General features: G+C 38.7%; 1 pseudogene; it reads left to right on the plus strand.

The window, feature by feature from the left end:
• Positions 1-868: 868 nt before the first annotated feature.
• Positions 869-24,235, plus strand: LOC141581165 (glyceraldehyde-3-phosphate dehydrogenase pseudogene; annotated as a pseudogene).
• Positions 24,236-25,718: the final 1,483 nt, after the last annotated feature.

Raw genomic sequence — 25,718 nt, forward strand, 5'->3', positions numbered from 1 at the left:
TGGTAGATTAAAACAAAACTTGCCTTTAGCTTCCTATGTTTTTTCTTTTTTATTGTTCACTTTCTAATGATAATTTAAGTGAGCAGCGAGCAGATCAAACCAAATACCTGAAGAGGCATGTAAGGGTAGAAGAACCTACAGATAATTCATTTAACCCAAATCAGCCCAATTTACAGTGAACATAAACTAGAAGAGAGATGAGGCACTGATTTTGTGAAGTCCTTGTGCCAGGTGCTACTCTCTCTTTTCAAGTTTAGCAAAAAAAAAGTGGTTTACATTTGTCATGCCTGCTTGCTCTCTTCTTATTGACTTCTCAAACCACTGTACTAAAATTGTTCTTGAAAAGATTACCCCTAACTTCATTTTGAGTTTTCAGTTAACTGAATTGAGTTACCTGTAGTATTTGCATTATTGATCAAACACTCTTTAAAATTCTCTCTGCCTCTGGCTTCCCCTGTTTTCCTTTTTAACTTCTAAGACAAATCTTCCTCAGCTTCTTTTCCTCATTTCACTGTGCCTGTTCCTCCATTCCCTCAATTCCCATTTTGTTCTTTTCCTACCTGTCCCACAAATGATGGTGTCCCAGGGCTCCCTCCTTAGCTCCCTTATGGCTTCACTGTTTACATTCTTCATAGTAACCATCTACTCTTTAGTTTTAAATACCATCAGTGGTTCTCTGCTCCTTCCATTTGGCAGACAGCCACATCTGCTTGTGCAGTGCCAGCTGCATCCCTGAGACACCATGGTTAAAGTGAAGGATGGAGTAAATGGTTTTGGCCATATTGGGCACCTGGCCACCAGGGCTGCCTTTAATTCTGGCAAAGTAGGTATTGTCACCATCAATGATTCCTTCATTGACCTCAACTACATGGTATACATGTTCCAGTATGATTCCACCCATGGCAAGTTCCATGGCATTGTCAGGGCTGAGAACAGGAAGTTTGTCATCAATGGAAATCCCATCTTTATCTTCCAGGAGTGAGATCCATTAAAATCAAATGGGGAGATACTGGTGCTGATTATGCTGTGGAGTCCACCAGCATTTTCACTACAATGGAGAAAGATGGGGCTTATAGGGTGGGAAGCCAAAAACGTCATTATCTCTGCTCCCTTTGCTGATTTCTCCTGTTCATGATGATCATAAAGCATGAGAAGTATAAAAGATAATCAGCAATGTCACCTTTACCACCGAGTGTCCCTCCAGCCAAGGTCATCCAGGACAGCTTTTGAAGTCATGGAGGGACTCATGACCACAGTTCTGGCATCACTGTCACCTCACCCAGAAGACCATGGATGCCCCCTCTGGGAAACTGTGGTGTGATGGCCGTGGGGCTCTCCAGAGCATCATCCCTACATCTCATGCTGCTCAGGCTGTGGGAAAGGTCGTCCCTGAGTCGAACAAGAAGTTCACTGGCATGGCCTTCCATGTCCCCACTGCCAACATGTTGGTATGAGACCTCACCTGCCATCTGGAGAAACCTGCGAAATATGATGACACAAAGAACCTGGTGAAGGAGGCATCAGAGGGCCTCCTCAAGGACATCCTGGGCTGCACTGAGCACCAGGATGTCTCCTTCTACTTTAACAGTGACACCTACTCCTCCATCTTTGATGCTGAGGCTGCCATTGCCCTCAATTACCACTTCATCAAGCTCATGTCCTGGTATTACAATGCAGTTAGCTACAGCAACAGAGTGGTGGACTTCGTGGTCCACATGGCCTCTGAGGAATCAGACGCCCAGACCACCAGCACTAGCAAGAGCACGAGAGGAAGAGAGAGGCCTTCAGCTCCTATGGAGCTCCTGCTACACTCAGTCCCCCACCACACTGAGAATCTCCCCTCCTCACAGTTTCCACGCAGACCCCCTGAAGAGGGAGGAGCCCAGGGATCCCCACTTTGTCATGGGCTAGCAGTAAAGTCTCCTGTACTCAGCCAAAAATATTAAATAATGGATAAATAAATAAAAAATAAATACCAGTAACATTCTGGAGATGCCCAAATAAGAATTTCCTTTCAAAGCTCTGTCTCTTTAAAACTACATTTCTAGCTTTTTAAAGGCATCTCCACTTGGGTAGTGTATCAGTCATGGTCCTGTTAAGAGTTAAAAACCACACGAGTAATTTAAAGTTTTGGTACAGCAGAAAACAACCTGGAGTTCATGGAGTACATGAACTTCAAATGATCCACAAAATACAAACTCAACTCTATATTTCCCCTATTTTGTACCTATTATTAGAGCATTTGGCATCTTCTTTAGCTAAATTGTTTTTTCCCCCTGCTTTGGCCTAGATTGTGTTTGTCTTTTTAATTCTTATTCTATAGATTTTCTCTTAAAGGCTCCATTCTCCAGGATGCCTTCCCTGAGTCCTTGTTTACTAAGTAAAATTTAGGTGCTTCTGCTTCTTATTTCCCTACAGTAAACTCAGTATTTCCCCTCCAGCAGTACTGAGTAATCTCAGTGGGAGCAGGGGCCATGTCTACTTTGTGAAACCCTAGCACCTGTGCAGAGCCTGCCATGATGAAGGTGTTCAAAATTTCCAAATGCATGAAGGGACTGTAGGAATAAGTCATCCATGATCTTTTCCTTCAACCTCATTTCTTACCCCTTCCCACCTCACCTTGCTCTCCTAATCGGAACATATTTCAGTTCCTCAATCATGCCATGTGATGTCTCTCTCCCAGGCTTGGCACATGCTGTTCCCTGAGAGCAACTCTCTTCTTCCTCTTCATCGCTCTCAGTCTGGCTCATCCTTCAAATTTCAGCTTACAACCACCTTCCTCTGGGAAACCTCTCTCCTCATCTACCTACTGTTCATTTGGGCACTACATTCCTGGCCCTGTAGCACTACCCACATGTTCCATCAATGTTTGTTGAAATACGTCTTCCCTGTTCTCACAGACTCACACAGTGTGTACACCTTCAATTTTTCTGGAATGAATAAATGAGTGACCTAGTGTTCTGATGAACAACTTGTGGAAAACACTTAACAAATAGTGGCCTCAAAGTATCCATTTTTTGTCTTCTGGGTTCTTGGAGAAACAAAACTTAAAATGAATTGAAAGTCAAATAATTCAATTGCTTAATCGGCCTGCTTTTCCATTCAGAGTGTGAAACATCAAATTATTTTATTACATTTGTTATTATTTTATTTCAAGTTTTGAGATACACATGCAGGATGTGCAGGTTTGTTACATAGGTAAACATGTGCCATGGCGGTTTGCTGCACCTGTCAACTCATTAACTAGGTATTAAACTCTGCATGCATTAATCCTGATGCTTTACCTCCCCTTGTCCCTCCCAAAAGGCCCCAGTGTGTGTTGTTCCCCTATCTGTGTCCATGTGTTCATGTTGTTCAGCTCCCACTTATAAGTGAGAACATGCAGTGCTTGGTTTTCTGTTCCTGTATTAGTTTGCTAAGGATAATGGTGTTGAGCTCCATTCATTCCCCTGCAAAGGACATGATCTCATTCCTTTTTATGGCTGCCTAGTATTTCATGGTGTATATGTACCACATTTTCTTTATCCAGTCTATCATTGTTGTGCATTTGGGTTGATTCCATGTCTTTATTATTGTGAATAGTGCTGCAGTGAACATACATGTGCATGTATCTTTATAATAGAATGATTTTTATATTCCTTGGGTACATACTTAGTAATGAGATTGCTAGATCAGATTGTATTTCTGGTTCTAGGTCTTTGAGGAATCACCACACTGTCTTCCCAATGGTTGAGCTAATTTACATTCCCACCAACAGTGTAAAAGCAGTCCTATTTTTCCACAGCCTCACCAACATCTGTTGTTTCTTGACTTTTTAATAATTGCCCTTCTAACTGGTGTGAGGTGATACCTCATTGTGGTTTTGATGTGCATTTCTCTAATGATCAGTGATGTTGACCTTTTCTTTCATGTTTGTTGGCTGCATGAATATCTTCTTTTGAGAAGTGTCTGTTGTGTTCTTTGCTCACTTTTTAATGGGGTTGTTTTTTTTCTTGCAAATTTGTGTAAGTTCCCTATAGATTCTGGATATTAGACCTTTGTCAGATGGATAGATTGCAAAACTTTTCTCCCATTCTGTAGATTGTCTGTTTACTCTGCTGATAGTTTATTTGGCTGTCCAGAAGCTCTTTAGTTTAATTAGATCCCATTTGTCAATTTTTGCTTTTGTTGCAATTACTTTTGACATTTTTGTCATGAAATCTTTGCCTGTGCCTATGTCCTCAATGGTATTGCCTAGATGTTCTTCTACGTTTTTTTTTTTTTTTTCAATAGTTTTGGGTTTTACATATTAGTCTTCAATCCATCTTGAGTTAATTTTTATATAAGGTGCACAAAAGGAGTCCAGCTTCTGTTTTCTGCATATGGCTAGCCAGTTCTCCCAGCACCGTTTATTAAATAGGAAGTCCTTTCCCCATTGCTTGTTTTTGTCAGCAGGTTTATCGAAGATCGGATGGTTGTAGATGTGCGATTTTATTTCTGAGTTTTCTATTCTGTTCCATTGGTCTATGAGTCTGTTTTTATACCAGTTTTATGCTGTTTTGATTACTGTAGCTGTGTAGTATAGTCTGAAGTTGGGCATCAAATTCTTAAGAAGAAAAAGTCCTTGAACATTTTTGATTGTGTATTTAATTTGTAAAAAGATTTTGAGTACATATATTTGTATACGTATGTGTATATAAAAACCCAAACATTTGAATACAAATATGCATGCAATATAAGCTACAATAAACAGTACAAAATAAGATGAATTATCAAAATAAATTTAAATAGAAGTTATCATTTTTTCTTCACACTCCATCTTTAACATATACTTCAGAAATCTTTTATATAGATTAAGAGCATCAACACAACCTGGGCTCTAAACATGATTCAGAAGCAGTGACTTGGGTCATAAACTCCAGGCCTCAAGCTTGGTAGGTGTAAAATGGAAATAATAGCTGCTATTTGTGGTTTTGCAATAATTAAAGAAGATATCATATGCAAAGATATCTAGTAGCACACTGAGCATCTATTAGGTATTAAATGTTACTTGAATTAAAATATCCCTTCTGATGAATTATTACTACATTTTAAGATATTCTTAACATATTTCTGATATAACATGTATACATATACACTGCTGCTCTCTTTTTCAATTATTGAAATGTTAAATTGTGTTTTGAATTATATCATTTTTATTAACAAAATTCTGTTATAAAAAGGTAATTGGAATAATAATGTTATTTTGACAAGATTTATTTTATTTCTTTTGATATAAACTGCAAAAATATACTACAATGCATACATTTCATACACATAGTGGTATGAAAATACGGGACTGTATTCTAGTAATAGGTTGGTGCAAAAGTAATTACGGTTAAAAGTAATGGCAAAAACCTCAATTACTTTTGCACCAGCCTAACAGCATATACAGATACCTGCCATTTAAAACAGAACATGACAGTAGAAAAATCACTTTGGTAAAAAATAATAATGTTTTCTTTTTTGGTCAAACGATGATTTACAAAACTCCTTCAGAGCTAATGAAAAATTAGACTATGTTGATGGAACCTGTTTATAACTTTGAATATCCCTGGAAAGCTGTGCATAAAAAACATAGAATATTTCAAGTCATAAATTCAGTTTTATTGTAACTGGCTCATGTGAAGTTTTTTTTAAAACAAAGTACAATATCTGTGGTCTCTATGCAGAAGATACAGAGTATAACTCATTTCTCTTTTGATTAAAGAGAAATATTCTTTTGAATATCATGACACTGCTGCCTAGTATTTTATGGTCCTAATACTATCTTCATTTATTACTGAAGAAAAACATAAGTTGGATTAAAAATGGGAGCCTCTCTGTGAAAGATTGCAGGAAAAAATTCACAGAAATGTGGAACAGAATGGAGTCCAGGAGCACTTTACTCATTTACCATGTTTTCACTTAATACATTTTCAGCAAAATGTCGACATGTGCTGGGCACTGTTCTGGGTCCTGGAGGTATAGTCATCACCAAAGTGCATGAATTCGTAGATCTTGCATGGAATGGGAATTGGTTTGAAACAGAAAACAATATTCAGACAAACACATTATAAAACATAATATAGTGAAATGTACTTTGCAAAAAACTCTATCATGTAAATGGATAAAGAATGATGGGCGAGCAGTGAAGGTCTTATTATAGATAGGTTGGTCAGGGAGTACATCTTTGATGAGAAGACATTTGAGCTGAGGCTTAACTCGGGCAGAGGGCAGAGCAAGTATAAGGCCCTGAGCTGATTGGACTAATATATTAAAAGAAGAGCTAAAAGATTAGTGTAGCTGAGTTGAATAAGTGAGGGGAAGAGTGGTAAGTAAAATATTTTGTAGAGTATTCAGGGTCCAGATCATGTCAGGCCTTGTCATTCATGGTGAGAACTTTGAGTTTTATTTTAAAGGGGGTTGTGGGAAGCACCTAGATGATTTTGAGCAGGGTCAGGATGGAATAAGGTGCACATTTTAGAAAGATTGCTCTAGGTGTTGTGTGGCACCAACAGAGTGGGGAGGAGGGGGGTGAGAGAGCAAGCAGGGATACAAGTAGGAAGCTATTAATGTATATCAGGTAAAAAACAATGATGGCGTGGCCTGAGAAGGTGGGCATGGTAGGAATTCTCTGGAGCCATGTCTACAAGTCTGTGTTATAAGTAAAATTTTGATGCCACAAAAGAAATAGCACTCGAAGATGTGTCCTCTCAGCAAGGCAGTTTACGTCTATAGAAGGGTGCGGGGTACCAGGACGGAGCAATGATGGTGATCGCATGCTTGGACAAGGAGGGAAGGGATACTTATGCCTGATGGGGGTCATCCCTGCTGCTGTGTCGTTCCCTGTTGTCTAGGGTTAGACAGCACAAACTAGACTAATCCCGATTGGCTATTTTAAAAAGAGCAGGGGTCTGAGCCGGAGTGGCAGGGTGGGTGTTTTGGCAAGAAGGATGGTTATGGGCGTGTCAGAGCAGATAGCCAGGGGTGACCACGTGACAGGAATGAGTCAGGATGGGGGAGGGGAGCAGATGTGAACTACTGATGAACAGGTGGAGAAGGTTATTTACTGGAATTACAAGGAAGTTAAACTTTAAAATAGAGATTTAAAGAATAAGAGAGCTGAACATACTGACATATAGATTCTTTTAAGGGAAACTTGGGGTTGACTATAACATCTGGATGTATTTTAGTGGCAGCCATCAAAATTTGCTGAGGGATTGGACTAGAAGTACAAGAGAAAGAGAAGTCAAACATGACTCCAATATAATTGACCTCAATAGCTGGATGAAAGGAGGAGTCATTTACTGAAATGGAGAGCACAGGGTTTGGGGAGGAAAGATAGAAGGTCTGGTTTTGGATATGTTAACATGAGATAATTATTAGACAAAAAGTGGACATGTCAGTAAGATAGTTGCATGCGTATGTCAGGGCTGGAGATGGGAATTTAGGAGCCATCATGATTAGCTGGTGTTTAAAGCCAGGAGATTGGAAGACATTGCAGGGTTTTCTTTTTTTTAATCACTGTTTTTATTCTGGTAAGCATTAAATAATGTGTTCTTCAATTTCCAATGAGGCAGTCTAATATCACACAGGAAAATTTCAAGTGATGAGAAGGATGTATGTCGGGAACTAATTTTATTCCAAGAGCTAAGGATCCTTTTGAAAATTTAGTATATGTAAGATAATTATTTAAAGGGTTTCAGATATTTTAGATGCAATTAGACTTCAAAATAAACCTTTTCTAAAGGCTCATCTTTTTTACTTTAAGAATTGGAAGTAGAAACTCTTAAAATAAGTTCAATTTAAAAAATGAAAATGAAAGTGTACCCTTTCCCAAGAATATAAAAGCAACCTGAAAAGCATTTGTGATTTGCAAAGAGTGTAAAGCAGTGAATGGTGAAATCTGAATTCAAAGCCAGGTCTTTCTTATTTAGGGTCCATGTTTTTATGTCATACCACACCCATGGCAGTTACTGTGTTCAGGAAATAAAGAGAATGTGATATCTTCTGTTCTCACTTGTTTTTTGGAGAAAATGTATAAAACTTATTTTTAAATCACCAAGGCATATAGAGTTCAATTCCATTGTTTTAAAAGTCAATATTCTTGTTCACGTAACAGCCTGAACCATATAACTGTACTTTTTTTGGATTGTTTATTTTAAAAGTTCGATTGATTTTCCTGATTCTAAAATGAAACACAACCCCCACTGTAAAACTTACTTAATGTAAAAATATAAGGAGGGGGAAAAATTAAAGCCTCCACCAAAAAACTATTAGAACTGATAAATTCGGTAAAGTTACAGGATACAAAATCAACATACAAAAATCAGTAGTATTTCTATATGCCAACACTGAACAATCTGAAAAAGACATAAAAACATAATCCCATTTATAATAGCCACACATGAAATTAAATACCTAGGAATTAACCAAAGAAGTAAAAGATCTCTATAATGTAAACTGTAAACAGTGATGAAAGAAATTGAAGAGGACACCACAAAAATGAAAAGATGTTTTACATTCATGGATTGGAAGAATCAATATGGATAAAATATCCGTACTACCTAAAGCAATCTACAGATTCAACCCCTATCAAAATACTAATGTCTTTCTTCACAGAAATAGAAAAAACAATCTTAAAATTTGTTTGGAACCATGAAAGACTTAGAAAAGCCAAAGCTATCCTAAGCAAAAAGAACAGAACTGGAGGAATCACATTACTTGACTTCAAATTATGCTACTAGCTATCCTAACCAAAATATCGTGGTGCTGGCATAAAAACAGGCACGTAGACTGATGGAACAGAATAGAGAACTCAGAAACAAATCTACACACCTACAGGGAACTCATTTTCAGCAAAGGTGCCAAGAACATACACTGAAGAAAGATAGTTTCTTCGATAAATAGTGCTGGGAAAACTGGATAGCCATATGCAGAAGAATGAACTTAGACTCTTGTTTCTTACCATATGCAAAAATCAAATCCCACTGCTGTGTGTATACCAAAAAGACAGACTATCAGTTTATCAAAGAGATATCTGCACTCCTGTGTTTGTTGCAGCACTGTTCACAATAGCCAAGATTCAGAAGCAACCTAAGTGTTCATCAGCAGATGAATGGATAAAGAAAATGTGGTACATATACAAAATGGAGTACTATTCAGCCATAAAAAATGAGATTCAGTCATTTACAACACATGGATGGAACTTGAGATCATTATATTAAGTGAAATAAGCCGGGCACAGAAACGTAAACATCGTATGTTCTCACTTATTTGTGTTATCTAAAAATCAAAACAGTTGAAATAATGGACATAGATAATAGAAGGATGGTTACCACAGGCCAGGAAGGGTAGTGGGCTGGGTGGGGTAGGGAGGAGGTGGGGTTGGTTAATTGGTCCAAAAAAAAAAAAAAAAAAAGAAAAAATGAGTAAGACCTACTGTTTGATAGCAAAATAAGGAGACTACAGTCAATAATAACTTAATGGTACATTTTAAAATAACTAAGAGAGTATAATTGGGTTGTTGGTAACTCAAAGGATAAATGTTTGAGAGAATGGATACCTCATTTCTCATGATGTGATTATTATGCATTGCATGCCTATATGGAAACATCTCATGTACTCTATAAATATATACACCTACTTTGTACCCACAAAAATAAAAAATAATATGTGTATGTGTGTATTTAAGGAGAAAAGTTCTACCACTTTTATCATAGAGATAATCACAATGAAAATTTTGATGATTATGTTTCAAGATTCTTTTTCTGTGCATGTACACGCACATACACATACACACACACCCAATTTTTTTTTTTTTTTAACAAAGATGGAAATACAGCAGAATGACAAAGCCATAATGGATTATGGACATTTCCCCAAGCTAATAAGTAAGATCATTTTATTTATTATATTAGCTGCAGAGGATTACACTGGTAGGAAAATCATTTATTTAGCAAATCTATTGATGGAGGTTTTAACTATTTCCTCTTTTTCCATGATAATTAGTGTTGTGGACAACCATATTAAAGGATATTCTATACAATAAAAATTGTGATTTCAAGTGACAAGTTATCCTTCCGAAACATTGTACCAATCTGTGTTCCTATTGGTAGAATATAAGAGTGCCCATTTCTCTAAATTCTTGCGAGTATTTTATTTTATGGTAGTTGCTCATGTAATCAGTGAGAAATACATTTACATTTCTTTCTTTACATATTATTTTTCAGTTGATGGTGGTAAATTAGGATTTATTCCTTGGCCGCTTTAGAGTATTTGCTCAAATTTCCATTGTGGTAGTGATTTTTCTGGTTTGTTTTCATTACTATGAGTGTTTTACATAGAAAACATATCAACCTTTAACTTTAATAAGTTATAAATATCCCCCCATCCCACCCAGTTTTTCTTTTGGCTCTTATTTCATATACATACATTTTCAAATTAAAATTTTAAAATTTGCTATACTCAATCTATTCTTTATACATTGTATGGTTTAATGCCATATTAGATACTGTTTCATGCACACACACGTGCATGAAAACTATATATAACTCACAAAATTAGTCCAAGTCTTATAACTGTAGCTCATTCTTTTAGCAGTATATTAATACTATGTGGCATTTTACATTTTTTGCAGTGCTTGCTTTTGTAGTATCTTGTTTTATTCTTACAACAACTCTGAGAAATAGGCAGAACAGTCATTCATTTTTCTCATTTCATTGATGAAGAAGTTGAGCTACAGAAGTGTAAGAAGTAAGCCTGAGATTACACAGCTAGCGAGTGCTCAGACCAGAAAAAGAACATCAACTGCAACTTTGGAACTCTTCCCACACCAGTTAAAGTCTTGTTAAGTAATTGTTTACGTGTACAAGACTCCTAGTCAATGTACATGTCTTCTGGCCGTATTGTTTCCTTTTAGCATTTAGCAAGAATTGGAAGTACCTGGTGGCTACTCGCTAAACACTTTGTGATAGATGCCCCACGTCAGTGAGGACAAACGTTTCATCTTGAGTGATCACCACAGTTGATTGGTAATGGCTGCCCAGAGGACTATGAGAATGATTCTCAGGTTGCATCTAGGCTCAGTTGGGAAATATGAGACGATTGGATGAGTGATGGGAAGGCCACGTATTTATGCTAACAAAGAGAATAATCATGTGTACAATTCATTTTTTGCTTTTGAATCCCTATCAGAATCGAGGGATTCCCTTTTGAATCCCTTGAAACTGATCCCCTTTGAATCAGTTAAAATCCCTTTAACTGATTTTTAAAAGCAGTTTCTCTTTCTAGTGCTTTTTAATTTATGGCAAACATTTATCCAAGTCTAGGAAATTTATATGAGATTAATCCTTATTTCAAAACTAATTTTATGAGTTATATATACTTTTTATGCACATGTGTGTGCGTTATAAAATCCTTTGAAGGTCTTTGGCCTTCTTGTTCACTGCTGTATCCTACTGCCTGCATATATTAGGTGTTCAATGAGTATTGAATGAATGAATAAAAGTCTAAGTTATTCACATCTTTTCGAAGCCATGGTTTCTTTATATGTTGCTTTTCATTGATCAGAAGCCTAAATCTATCGTTGTCTGGAGATTAGATATGCTCTGAAACTATTAGAATCAAAGAAGTTGAATAGGAGGTTTCATTTTAGTGAATTGATAGAGTTGCCTTACAGAGCCCTGTAATTATATTGTTCAAAATTTTTAAATGATTTCTCTAGCTATTAATTAGATTAAAGATATTTAGTAGAAGCATGGAGTCCTAGTCTTTGGTTGAGCCTAATAGTTGATTCATTTGCTATTCTCTGCAACAATATGAACTCTTTGGGTGTTGTAATGGTGATCTCTGTGTCACCAATGCCCAGCACAGTGGCTGATACCTTTCTGGGAGAGAACTTCTTCAGTTCAGTCCCATTTTGCTTCAAAAATTGAGGAACAAATGGTAAATCAATTGGTCAGAGCCACCTCTTATTACATGCTTGAGTTAAAAAAACATGAAAACCCAGCACTCACTGATTACTTCTTTCTTTTTCTTTTCTTTTCTTTTTTTTTTTTTAATTGCCTTCCTGTCTCTTTCCTAGGGTGGTCATGGTCATAGATGAAAGTTCCTCATTCGTTCTCCTGTTCTTTATAGCTAGATGGCTGAGTGGATTCAAGACCCCTCTTGTAACCTGGCCATCTCTTTTTCTCTGAAGGCAACTAATACATGATGAACCCTGAATTTAGATTAGAAATAGGGGTGGGGATAAAAAGTAAAATGCCCCAGCTTAGGCTATGCTTGATACTTGATCACTTTTGACTAAACTGCATTAAACAATCAGTACATTGATATTTCGACTCTTGTTCTGCTATTCCTTGGGTATAGGGCCATTGATATGAAATCCTTTAGGGAGGAGAGGTGAGTAGCACAGAATTATTGGGACATTCCACTATCGTTGCCTTTATTTCCTTTAAACAGCAATAAAATTTGGCTCAGTATCTATTATGGACCATTGTATTCACTCTATAAATGTCTGTTGAATCAATCAATACCTCCTGTTCAGGTCACAACCTTCTAAAGCATCTCTCAAATAATTTGTCTTCCTTCTAAAGCATCTCTCTCAAATAATTGGTCTCTGCTTGAATTATAAAATACCAACTACCTTAATAAAACTAAAATTTTAAATTAGAAAATCAGTTTGGTACTATATTTATTTTATGGAAAAATTTGATCATTGTAGAGACAGATGGTAGAGTTTGCACCTTTTTTAAAAAAATGCAAACAGGAGCTTTTAGCTGCTAAAATCACATAAGAATGGAAATTAAGGAAGCAAAGCTGGGATCTAGGAGATGCATTGTAGATATTTTACAGTTCTGCACAACGACAACTGAACTTGTCAATCATCTTCACTGGCAAGTCTATAAATTTTGTAAATGGAGAGCCATATAATCTCTAAATTCAGAAAGAAAAGAAAAAACATCTAGTTGCTGAAAATACACCTAGCACACAAGGATGAATGAATGTAACTATAAGCAAATGATGTGAAAGTCACTGAGCTGAAAATGTGGTTTAATATACTCCCCTGAGGAAAAATGTAAACGTCTAACACTATTGAAAATAGCATCTATTGATTTTGTAGCTGGCATTTTATAATAAAAGAGAGAACTAAAATGAAAATCAAGACATGCCCATTTTCAAATTCTCTTTTATTCCATAGTTCCATCTTTCTCCCCAGTTTGAATCTTATAATTTAGGGCTTCCTATAATTCCTGTGACTCATTGAATCACTCTACCAAAAATGTTTAGAGATTTTCACTCATTTGAAATAAAGATAGTGATGGCATGATTTCTATTGTTAGAGAAACAGGGAGAAGGGAAGGAAATGACTGACTGTGCAGGATCCAGGGATTGGATTTCATGTCCTGGAAAAGACGTGCTTATCAACAATGGGTATTAGCAAGGGATGGTACCAACAAACAGGTGCTTGCTTTCTGTTTTATTGCCCTGAACTTCCCTCAAAAGATTTTCCTTATAATTAGGATGACTGTATAATTTATTGTTGACACAGAAGCACTTTTAAGAGTGGGAGGATGCAGTGGCTCATGCCTGTAATCCCAGCACTTTAAGAGGCTGAGACAGGTGGACCACATAAGGTCAAGAGTTTGAGACCAACCTGCCCAAAATGGTGAAACCCCATCTCTACTAAAAATACAAAAAACTAGCTGGGCATGGTGGCAGGTGCCTGTAATCCTAGCTACTCGGGAGGCTGAGGCGGGAGAATTGCCTGACACCAGGAGGTGGAGGTTGCGGTGAGCCGAGATTGTGTCATTGTACTCCAGCCTGGGCGATAAGAGCAAAAGTCCGTCTCAAAAAAAAAAAAAAAAAAAAAAAAAAAAAGTGAGAGTGAGTGCTATGAATAATCATGCCAGAACAATGGTATCAATCCAGCTTTCCTTGGGAAACATGAATGAATGGCCCCACTCTACCTCTAGGTCCCTTTAGCTGTGAACACAACCTCCTGTGATTAGCATCTCCATTGTCTCTTGCAGATACCATTATAATCTGATCAGTATTCTCAGTCCTGCACTTGTTCCCCAGAGGGTGAATATCCCATCTTTGTTTCCATTGTTTCTCTCATAGCACAGCGGCTAGTGAGAAGCTGGCCAGAGCTGCTGCCTCTTACTAAGAGGCTGGCCAGAGCTGCTTCCTTTTAAGAGAAACCCCAACCATCTCCTTTTCCTTTGTTTTCTTTGTCTCCTTTTGCCTCTGTAAATGCTCTGGATTAGTGTGGTAATTTAAAGGAGTAACTCTCCCAGTCTGGGGCTGAGAGCTCTCTCTGCAAACTATTCTCCTTTTTGCTGACACATGTGTTCTAGACAGGGCTTTACTCACCAGAGGTCCAAGTGGGAGTAGTGAGCTCAGGGGTTTAGTCCAAATACCCTATTCTTTCTTCTGGACTGATGTGAGTAAGCGTGTGCAAAAATAACTCCGTATGGGTTAGCTTAGTTTACCAAGGTCCTGCACTGAGATTTGAGCTTGAAGTTCCAACTGGTAATAAATTATTTCTTTGTTCAGTTCATATGCAAGATAGATAAACATATGGGGAAACTTTGCATTTTTGCTTCCTTGCATTTTTCTGCTTTAGCCTTCCTGATGCTCGTAGTTTGATTTTCCATAATGTTCTGCTTTTTACCTGTAGGATCTTTTGGTAATACCAGGCATTTTTAGAATTGTTTAGCTGGTCTGCGTCACTTTCTCCGTAGCCTGTGATTCTCCAATCGGGTGCAATTCATAAATATTTTAAAGACCAGGGAAATTCTTTTTCCTTACTTTCAGATACCAACTTTTTCCACTCAGTCAGATGTCTTTGGCTCTGTTTCTTTACTGGTAGATTGAATTTAATTTCCATCCTGTTATAGAGGCCTTTTTTCCCCATCCTATTTATTCCCTATAGCCTCTCCCCTGTACATGCTTTTGGTTTTGCTGTTTGTCCTTTTTTACTCTTGTTTTTGTAAAAACAAGAAATATATTTCTAGAAGTCTATATAAACATACAGATACATACCTTTTAAAGGATAATGATTTTAAAAAGCCAGATAATGTATACTAATGACCCAAGTCAAAAATAGAGTATCACAGCAACTTTAGGAATTCTCTATATGCCCTTTCCCAATTCTATCTTCATTCTAGGCATTGCTTCGATTTTTTGTTTTAATAATTCTCTTGCTTTTTGAAATAGTTTTACTAATTTTGTTTTATATGTCTATAAGCAATATATTATTTAATTTTACAATTTAACTTTCTATAACTGGAAACTATCAGTTGGCTCGTGCTACAAAACAAACGACTCTAAAAATGTACTGATTTAAAATAATAATTATTTGCTCATGATTTTTTTAGGTCAACGGTTTGGCCTGAGTTCAGCTGGAAAGGCTCATCTCTGCTCCAAGGGGTTATCTAAATGCACTCATGCATTAATGGTTAGCTACTTTAATGGTCACTAATAGTGACCATATATTGTAAGCAGCAGGAGTGATGGCCACCTTAAGCCCAAAGGCATTCTTTATCCAGCAGGGTAGCCCAGGCTGATTCATCTGGTGGTTGATTCAAGGTTCCCAAGACCAGAAAGATAGCAAGCCCAAAACTGTAAGCTTACATATTCAATTTGCTAATGATTCCTTGACTAAGGTGAATTATATGTCCAAACTCCTATTCAAATGATGGAGAAATAAATTTCACATTTTCATGGGAAAAGTTGCAAAATCACATTGCAAAGGGATACGCATCCTGGAATAAGAGGAATTTGTGGCCAATTTTGAAATCTATCATTGTTTGATTTATCAGTTACAGAGAAAGTTGTACTAAAATTGCCCTCACAGTGGTAGATTTATTTTCCTTTGCAATTCTGTCAAATTTTGCTTTCTGTATTTTCAAGATATGTTTGAATATTTTCCTGGAGAATTAAACCTTTTATTTTTATAAATTAGGGTTTTCTTTCTACCTTTTTGGTTTTCATACTTTTCTTTTTATAAGGATGTCCAGCTGCCTGAAGAACTCCTAATAGAATGTACTTAGTGAAGGTCTAATTACCTTGCTTAAGGTAAATTTTTAGTTTTACTTGTTAGAAAATATTTTTTAGGCTGGGTATGGTGGCTCATGCCCATAATCCCAGCACTTTGGGTGGCCAAGGTGGGCAGGTCACTTCAGGTCAGGAGTCTGAGACCAACCTGGCCAATGTGGTGAAACCCTGTCTCTACTAAAAATTCAAAAATTAGCTGGGCATGGTGGCACACACATGTAATCCCAGCTGCTCAGGAGGCTGAGGCAGGAGAATCACTTGAACTGGGAGGCAAAGGTTGCAGTGAGCCGAGATCGCACCGTTGTACTCCAGTCTGAGCAACAGATTAAGATTCTGTCTAAAAAAAAAAAAAAAAGAAAAGAAAAAAAAGAAGAAAAGAGAAAAAAAAATTTTTTTTATTTTCTCCTTGTTATTTATAGGTATTTTTGTTGGGTATAATAGATTGCCAATTATTTTCTCTCAACACTGAAAATACTGTTATTATATCTTCCACATTCTGCTGTTCTTTTTGACAGGTAATTGGCAGTCTGATTTGCATTCTTTTCTCATGGTTGCTTTTACCCCTTCTCACTTTTGTGGTGTTCTAAAATTTCATTATAATATGAGTAAATAGGAATTCTTTTTATTTTGCCTGCACAAGATTCAGTGTATTATTAAATCTGTTGAATTGGTGATTTTCATTACTTTTTAGCAATATGTTTTTTTTTTAATTGCATTTTAGGTTTTGGGGTACATGTGAAGAATGTGCAAGATTGTTGCATAGGTATACACATGGCAGTGTGGTTTGCTGTCTTTCATCCCCTCACCTGTATCTGTCATTTCTCCCCATGCTATCTCTTCCCACCTCCCCACCCCCCCATCCCTCCGCCATTTCCCCCCAACGGACCCCAGTGTGTAGTGTTCCCCTCCCTGTGTCCATGTGTTCTCATTGTTCAACACCCACCTATGAGTGGTGTTTGATTTTCTGCTCTTGTGTCACTTTGCTGAGAATGATGGTTTCCAGGTTCATCCATGTCCCTACAAAGGACGTGAATTCATCGTTTTTGATGGCTGTGTAATATTCCATGGTGTATATGTACCACATTTTCCCTATCCAGTCTATCATCGTTGGGCATTTGGGTTGGTTCCAGGTCTTTGCTATTGTAAACAGTGCTGCAATGAACATTCGTGTGCACGTGTCCTTGTAGTAGAATGATTTATAATCCTTTGGATATATACCCAGTAATGGGATTGCTGGGTCAAATGGGATTTCTATTTTTAGGTCCTTGAGGAATCGCCACACTGTCTTCCACAATGGTTGAATTAATTTACATTCCCACCAACAGTGTAAAAGTGTTACTATTTCTCCACATCCTCTCCAGCTTCTGTTGTTTCCAGATTTTTTAATGATCGCCATTCTAACTGGTATGAGATGGTATCTCAATGTGGTTTTGATTTGCATTTCTCTGATGACCAGTGATGATGAGCATTTTTTCATATGTCTGTTGGCCTCCTGTATGTCTTCTTTTGTAAAGTATCTGTTCATATCCTTCGCCCATTTTTGAATGGGCTTGTTTGTTTTTTTCTTGTAGATCTGCTTTAGTTCTTTGTAAATTCTGGATATCAACCCCTTGTCAGATGGGTAGACTGCAAAAATTTTTTCCCATTCTGTTGGTTGCCGATTCACTCTACCGACTGTTTCTTTTGCCGTGCAGAAGCTGTGGAGTTTGATTAGGTCCCATTTGTCTATTTTGGCTTTTGTTGCCCTTGCTTTTGGCGTTTTGGTCATGAAGTCCTTGCCTACACCTATGTCCTGAATGGTTTTGCCTAGATTTTCTTCTAGGGTTTTTATGGTGTTAGGTCTGATGTTTAAGTCTTTAATCCATCTGGAGTTAATTTTGGTGTAAGGTGTCAGGAAGGGGTCCTGTTTCTGCTTTCTGCACATGGCTAGCCAGTTTTCCCAACACCATTTATTAAACAGGGAATCCTTTCCCCATTGCTTGTTTTTGTCAGGTTTGTCGAAGATCAGATGGTTGTGGGTATGTTGTATTTCCTCTGAGGCCTCTGTTCTGTTCCATTGGTCTATATCTCTGTTTTGGTACCAGTACCATGCTGTTTTGATTACTGTAGCCTTGTAGTATAGTTTGAAGTCTGGTAGTGTGATGCCTCCTGCTTTGTTCTTTTTGCTTAGAATTGACTTGGCTATGCGGGCTCTCTTTTGGTTCCATATGAAGTTTAAGGTGTTTTTTTTCCAGTTCTGTGAAGAAGGTCATTGGTAGCTTGATGGGAATAGCATTGAATCTGTAAGTTACTTTGGGCAGTATGGCCATTTTCACGATGCTGATTCTTCCTAACCATGAACATGGAATGTTTCTCCATCTGTTTGTATCCTCTCTTATTTCATTGAGCAATGGCTTGTAGTTCTCCTTGAAGAGGTCCTTTACGTTCCTTGTTAGTTGTGTTCCTAGGTATTTTATTCTCTTTGTAGCAATTGTGAATGGCAGTTCGTTCTTGATTTGGCTCTCTTGAAGTCTATTACTGGTGTATAGGAATGCTTGTGATTTTTGCACGTTGATTTTGTATCCTGAGACTTTGCTGAAGTTGTTTATCAGTTTCAGGAGACTTTGGGCTGAGATGATGGGGTCTTCCAGATATACAATCATGTCATCTGCAAATAGAGACAATTTGATTTCCTCCTTTCCAATTTGGATACCCTTTATTTCTTTTTCTTGCCTGATTGCTCTGGCTAGAACTTCCATTACTATATTGAATAGGAGTGGTGAGAGAGGGCATCCTTGTCTAGTGCCAGATTTCAAAGGGAATGCTTCCAGTTTTTGCCCATTCAGTATGATATTGGCTGTTGGTTTGTCGTAAATAGCTTTTATTGTTTTGAGATACGTTCCGTCAATACCTAGTTTATTGAGGGTTTTTAGCATAAAGGGTTGTTGAATTTTGTCAAAAGCCTTCTCTGCATCAATTGAGATAATCATGTGGTTTTTGTCTTTGGTTCTGTTTATGTGGTGAATTACGTTTATGGACTTGCGTATGTTGAACCAGCCTTGCATCCCCGGGATGAATCCTACTTGATCATGGTGGATGAGCTTTTTGATATACTGTTGCAATCGGTTTGCCAGTATTTTATTGAAGATTTTTGCATCTATGTTCATCATGGATATTGGCCTGAAATTTTCTTTTCTTGTTGAGTCTCTGCCGGGTTTTGGTATCAGGATGATGTTTGTCTCGTAAAATGATTTGGGAAGGATTCCCTCTTTTTGGATTGTCTGGAATAGTTTCAGAAGGAATGGTATCAGCTCCTCTTTGTATGTCTGGTAGAATTCAGCTGTGAACCCATCTGGACCTGGGCTTTTTTTGGGTGGTAGGCTCTTTATTGCTGCCTCGACTTCAGACCATGTTATTGGTCTATTCAGGGTTTCGGCTTCTTCCAGGTTTAGGCTTGGGAGGATGCAGGTGTCCAGGAATTTATCCATTTCTTCCAGGTTTACTAGTTTATGTGCATAGAGTTGTTTGTAATAATCTCTGATGATGGTTTGGATTTCTGTGGAATCTGTGGTGATAATCCCCTTTATCGTTTTTTATTGCATCAATTTGGTTATTCTCTCTTTTCTTTTTTATTAATCTGGCTAATGGTCTATTTTGTTGATCTTTTCAAAAAACCAGCTCCTGGATTTATTGATTTTTTGAAGAGTTTTTTGTGTCTCTATTTCCTTCAGTTCTGCTCTGATCTCAGTTATTTCCTGTCTTCTGCTAGGTTTTGAGTTTTTTTGATCTTGCTCCTCTAGCTCTTTCAATTTTGATGATAGGGTGTCAATTTTAGATCTCTCCTTTCTTCTCATGTGGGCACTCATTGCTATGTATTTTCCTCTAGAGACTGCTTTAAATGTGTCCCAGAGATTCTGGTATGTTGTGTCTTCGTTCTCATTGGTTTCGAAGAACATCTTTATTTCTGCCTTCATTTCATTGTTTATCCAGTCAACATTCAAGAGCAAGTTGTTCAGTTTCCATGAAGCTGTGTGGTTCTGAGTTAGTTTCTGCATTCTGAGTTCTAACTCGATTGCACTGTGGTCTGAGAGACTGTTTGTTATGATTTCTGTTCTTTTGCATTTGCTGAGGAGTGATTTATTGCCAATTATGTGGTCAATTTTAGAGTAGGTGTGATGTGGTGCTGAGAAGAATGTATATTCTGTGGATTTGGGGTGGAGAGTTCTGTAAATGTCTATTAGGTTTGCTTGTTCCAGGTCTGTATTCAGATCCTGGATATCCTTGTTGATTTTCTGTCTGGTTGATCTGTCTAATATCGACAATGGGGTGTTGAAGTCTCCCACTATTATTGTGTGGGAGTCTAAGTCTCTTTCTAAGTCATTAAGAACTTGCCTTATGTATCTGGGTGCTCCTATATTGGGTGCGTATATATTTAGGATCGTTAGCTCTTCTTGTTGCAGTGATCCTTTTACCATTATGTAATGTCCTTCTTTGTCTCTTTTGATCTTTGTTGCTTTAAAGTCTATTTTATCAGAGATGAGAATTGCAACTCCTGCCTTTTTTAGCTCTCCATTTGCTTGGTAGATCTTCCTCCATCCCTTTATTTTGAGCCTTGTGTATCCTTGCATGTAAGATGGGTTTCCTGGATACAGCACACTGATGGGTTTTGGCTTTTTATCCAGTTTGCCAGTCTGTGTCTTTTGATTGGGGCATTTAGTCCATTGACATTTAGGGATAGTATTGTTATGTGTGAATTTGATACTGTCATTTTGATGCTACCTGGCTGTTTTGTTGGTTAGTTGATGCAGATTCTTGATTGTGTTGATGCTCTTTTACCATTTGGTGTGTTTTTGGAGTGGCTGGTACTGGTTGTTCCTTTATATGTGTAGAGCCTCTTGCAGGAGTTCTTGTAGAGCAGGTTTGGTGGTGATGAAATCTCTGAGTGCTTGCTTGTTCACAAAGGATTTTATTTTTCCTTCACTTATGAAGCTTAGTTTGGCTGGATAGGAGATTCTGGGTTGGAAGTTCTTTTCTTTAAGGATGTTGAATATTGGCCCCCAATCTCTTCTGGCTTGTAGGGTTTCTGCTGAGAGATCTGCTGTGAGTCTAATGGGCTTCCCTTTGTGGGTAACCCGATCTTTCTCTCTGGCTGCCCTTAGCATTTTCTCTTTCATTTCAACCCTGGTGAATCTGACGATTAGTGCCTTGGGGTTGCTCTTCTTGAGGAATATCTTTGTGGTGTTCTCTGTATTTCCTGTATTTGAATATTGGTCTGCCTTGCTAGGTTGGGGAAGTTTTCCTGGATAATATCCTGAAGAGTATTTTCCAGCTTGGATTCATTCTCTTCATCACATTCAGGTATACCTATCAGACGTAGATTGGGTCTTTTCACATAGTCCCACGTTTCTTGAAGATTTTGTTCATTCCTTTTTGCACTTTTTTCTCTGTTCTTGCCTTCTCTTTTTATTTCATTGAGTTGGTCTTCGACCTCTGATATCCTTTCTTCTGCTTGGTCAATTCGGCTGTTGAAGCTTGTGCATGCTTCACGAAGTTCTCGTGTTGTATTTTTCAGCTCCATCAATTCACTTGTAATCCTGTCTATGCTGTCCATTCTCGTTAGCAGTTCGTCCAATCTTTTTTCAAGGTTCCTATTTTCTTTACGTTGGGTTAGAACATGTTCTTTTAGCTCACTGTAGTTTCTTACTACCCACCTTCTGAAGTCTGATTCTGTCATTTCATCACCCTCCTTCTCCATCCAGTCTGGTTCCCTTGCTGTTGAGGAATTTTGATCCCTTTTAGGAGGAGAGGTGTTCTGGTTTCGGAAGTTTTCATCCTTTTTGCGCTGGTTTCTTCCCATTTTTGTGGGTTTATCCACCTGTTGTCTTTGTAATTACTGTCTTTCAGATTGGGTCTCTGAGTGAGCTTCTAGTTCGTGGATGTTTAAGTTACTTCTTTTTTTTTTTTTAAGCTTTCCTTCTAACAGTCTGGCCCCTCTGCTGTAGGACTGCTGAGGTCCTCTCCAGGCCCTGCTTGCCTGGGGGTCACCTGCAGCAGCTGCAGAGCAGTAAGGGTTGCTGCCAGTTTCCTCTTTTGCTATCTTTGTCTCAGAAGGATGCTTGCCTACTGTCAGTCCGTTCTCTCCTTTATGAGGTGCGTGTTTGGATCTATGGGGGTCAGGGAGCTACTTGAGGAGACAGTCTATCTTTTATTGGGGCTTAAGTCCTGAGTTGTGAGCTCCGTTGTTCATTCAGAGCTGCTGGGCAGGTATGTTTAGGTCTGCTGCAGCTGAACTCATAAAGCACTTTTTGTTCCCAGGTGCTCTGTCCTAGGGAGTTGGAGCTCTATGAGTTTCCGTTGCACTACTGCCTTTTTCGATTTTTCTTTCAGGTCTGACCCTCCAGCTAGCAGCACGCCTAGCCACTGCCTGCCCACAGGGGCTTTGCTGAGCTGCTGTGGGCTCCGCCCAGCTGCCCTGACCTCTTTCCTGCAGTCCTGTTTATATGTGCCTAGTTAGAACTGTCTGGGCAAAGGTGGCCCCGCCTCTGTTATGGCGGACTCTCTCTGTTGTGGCAGGTTGCCTCGGCAACAGTGGGTTGCCTCGGCAACGGGGGCCTGCCTCCATAGCGGTGGAGAGTCTCAGTAATGGCGGAAGCACCTCCCCCACCGAGCCGGACTGTCCCGGTTCAGCTGTGCTTGGTTTGAAGGGCTCAACCCAGAGGGTTTCCAATTACTGTTTTTGTTTTCGTTGTTGTTGGGGGTGGAGGGGTGGGACCAACCGAGCCTGATCACCTGGCTCCCTGACTCAGAGTCTTTTCTTTTAAGTTGAACGACCCCGCGTTCCAGTCGCTTGTTGAAAAGGCGCCGGGATCTCCAGTGCTGCAACTCACTGAGTCAGCTCGAACTGCGGCGCCGGCTCCTGGCGGATTTTTTGCCTAGGAATCTCCTGGCCTGGCTCGCTATTTCAGATGAATGGGCAACTCTGCCGTCTCAGGGATCTGATCGCCAGCTAAGAGGGCTCCCTGACCAGTGGCTTTTGTACGGAGAACCACAGCAACAGGGCGTGGTCACAGCAGCCGCACGGGCAGAATCAGCCCCACGGGGGCCAAAACAGCCGCACCGGCTGGGACTGCGATGCTGGCGACCCCTCTGCTTGGGTATCTCCTGGGCTGTGGGCAATAAGAGTTCATCTGGAAATGCGGCGTCCACTCACCCTCTGCACTTTCACTGGGAGCGGAGGTCCTGAGCTGTTCTTAGGCAGTCATCTTCCCAGCATTCTGCTGCTCTGTTCTTAGAGTTATTCATCTTCTCAGTTTCTGGGAACTTCCAGGGAGAAAAGTGCCGCTGCTTCCCAGGAAGTTCCGGGCTTCTCAGCACCTGGGAAAACGGCAGCCGTGTCGGGAGAGACGCTGGCCACCCGCCCCGCGCTCGCGTCCAGTGGCAGGCTCGGTGCTCTTCTACCCGGGCTTTCTCTCACCTGCCAGGCCCTGCGTCCCGTAGACCCAGCCTCCTGCAGAGACTGCAATATGTTTTTTTTTAAAATACTGTCTCCTTCTTTATTCTTTCCTTCAAAAATTTTTATTAGATGTACATTTGACTTGCTCATGATTACTTACTTCTTCCTGTGATGCTATTCATAATAATAATGTATTATGTCACAAGAGATAAAACAATCTTAAAGTTATTAGATGCAATTGTATTTTACATTTAATTCACAATGTTTTTTCCCCTTTTCTGTAAATAGCATAACACAAAATAATCCTGGGATAGATGTTTAAAGAGCGAAATTATCTAACAACAATTAAAGGTATTAGTTTGGTGCAAAAGTAATTGGGGGTTTTGCTGTTACTCACTATGAGGCCTTATTTTATCTATAGTGAAGGTAGGAAAATCATGAAACTATTGAATACACCTTTTTCTCTCCAGAGGCTACTGCTCACATTTTTATCATTATTTTACATTTATCTAGCTTTCAATCTTTCATATTTCACAAAGGTTTTTTTTTTTTTTTTTTTTTAGGAATAGCTAATGGATGTCTGGAAGCATTTATTGAGGGGGGAAAGTAATATTCACTTTGAAAGTTGCAACTTTGAAAGGTGCTCTTTTACTATGCTTTTTAATCTTTATTTCTTCTCTTTCTTAGGTAGAAATGGTTATTATAAGACTAGACTTATACTGTGAGGTGAAAGTAAAATAAGCAAAAAATTTTCTATGAGAAAAAAAATAGCCAATGATAAAACCATTTGCAAAAGCAAAATCTGAAAATATGAATGTATAATTTGTACATACGTGTAAAATACTCCAATATGTATCATGTTAATACTTCTTCTGCTTCTTGACTTTTAGTTGACTTGACCTATCAGCTATTGTCAGTTCAGAGGGACAGATTCTCATTCTGACACCCAGAATCTCTATATCATAGAAAAAATTTACAAAATATGCTGCAAGATAAGCAGATTGAGAAATCAGCTCTCTTATTTTCCCGATTGAAGGCTGATTGTAAATTATCACGAAAGACTGAGTGGCACCTTTCCTTTCTCGTCTCTCCTGGGGGTCAGCCAGGCATTTGTATTGTGGGACCTAGGCCAATGTTTCTCCAAGTGTGGTCCTAGAACCACCTGCTTCAGATTTTTCCAGGGCCCCTCCTGCAAATTTCTCACATCCACTCACTAGATAAGACTTGTATGTTAACTGACTAGATAAAAGGGCACTTCCAGTGATTGTCACGTACAGCAGCGTATTTTGAGATCAACTAATCGATGATCCCTTTCCTTTTTCCTTTGTATCACCTTCAGTGCCCCCTATATGTAGAAAAACCCTGACAAAATCAGAGCTTCACGTAGACTCCAACCAGATGAGCATACTAAGGTTTCTTTTCAGATCTTAGGAGATCTTGTCCGCCTTAATCCCATTTATAAAGACTCTGAGCCTGAGTTCTGATGTACTGTTTTAATATGCTAAGTACTGCTGATTCAACAACAAACCCTAATGGGTGATGAGCTTTTGCATACCAATATGAAATTTGTCAGCACTTCTGAAAATTGTGGCCATCATTTTTCAAATTCACAATTTGCTGGATGTCGGGGACCAACAGGAAAAAGAATGAGCATCAAGTTTCACGTCTTCCTTTGCTTCTTCACTGGCCTTCCATAGAAGTAGTCAGAAAAAAACAAAGCACCATCAACCACACTTCACAAAAAAAAAAAAAAAAAAAAGTTTTAGATATACAGCCTTTGTTGGGGAAGTTAAGCTCAATGAAAGATGGAGTAAAAGTGGCTCCAGAAGAGAGAAAATGAGGAGAGAGAGGTTGATGCTTGGAAAGAAAAAGAGAGTGCACTAAGGACGGATCTATTCCACTGGACTGAGTTAATGGGAAATGGCTTCCATGGATGACGGAGACCAGCACAGCTCTTCAGAAGGCACTGAGTGTGGCTTATGGATACTACAGGTCTGATGTGGCCAAGCTGGCAGACTGTGCAGACTTCCTTCGTGAGGGGCATCTCTCTAGTTTGCCCTGAGAAGCAGTGTCCGACAGATGTTCAGTCATGCATCATATGTAGCAGAAAGAAAAGCCACAAGTAGGGAAACCACCATACACAAAAAAACCATGCTGAACTTGAATTTACTGATGTCACATAAAGCTTCATCATTTTGCATAATTTAGTGGATGAACATGGGAG

This window comes from Saimiri boliviensis, chromosome 14 (assembly GCF_048565385.1).
Source record: "Saimiri boliviensis isolate mSaiBol1 chromosome 14, mSaiBol1.pri, whole genome shotgun sequence".
NCBI lineage: Eukaryota > Metazoa > Chordata > Mammalia > Primates > Cebidae > Saimiri > Saimiri boliviensis.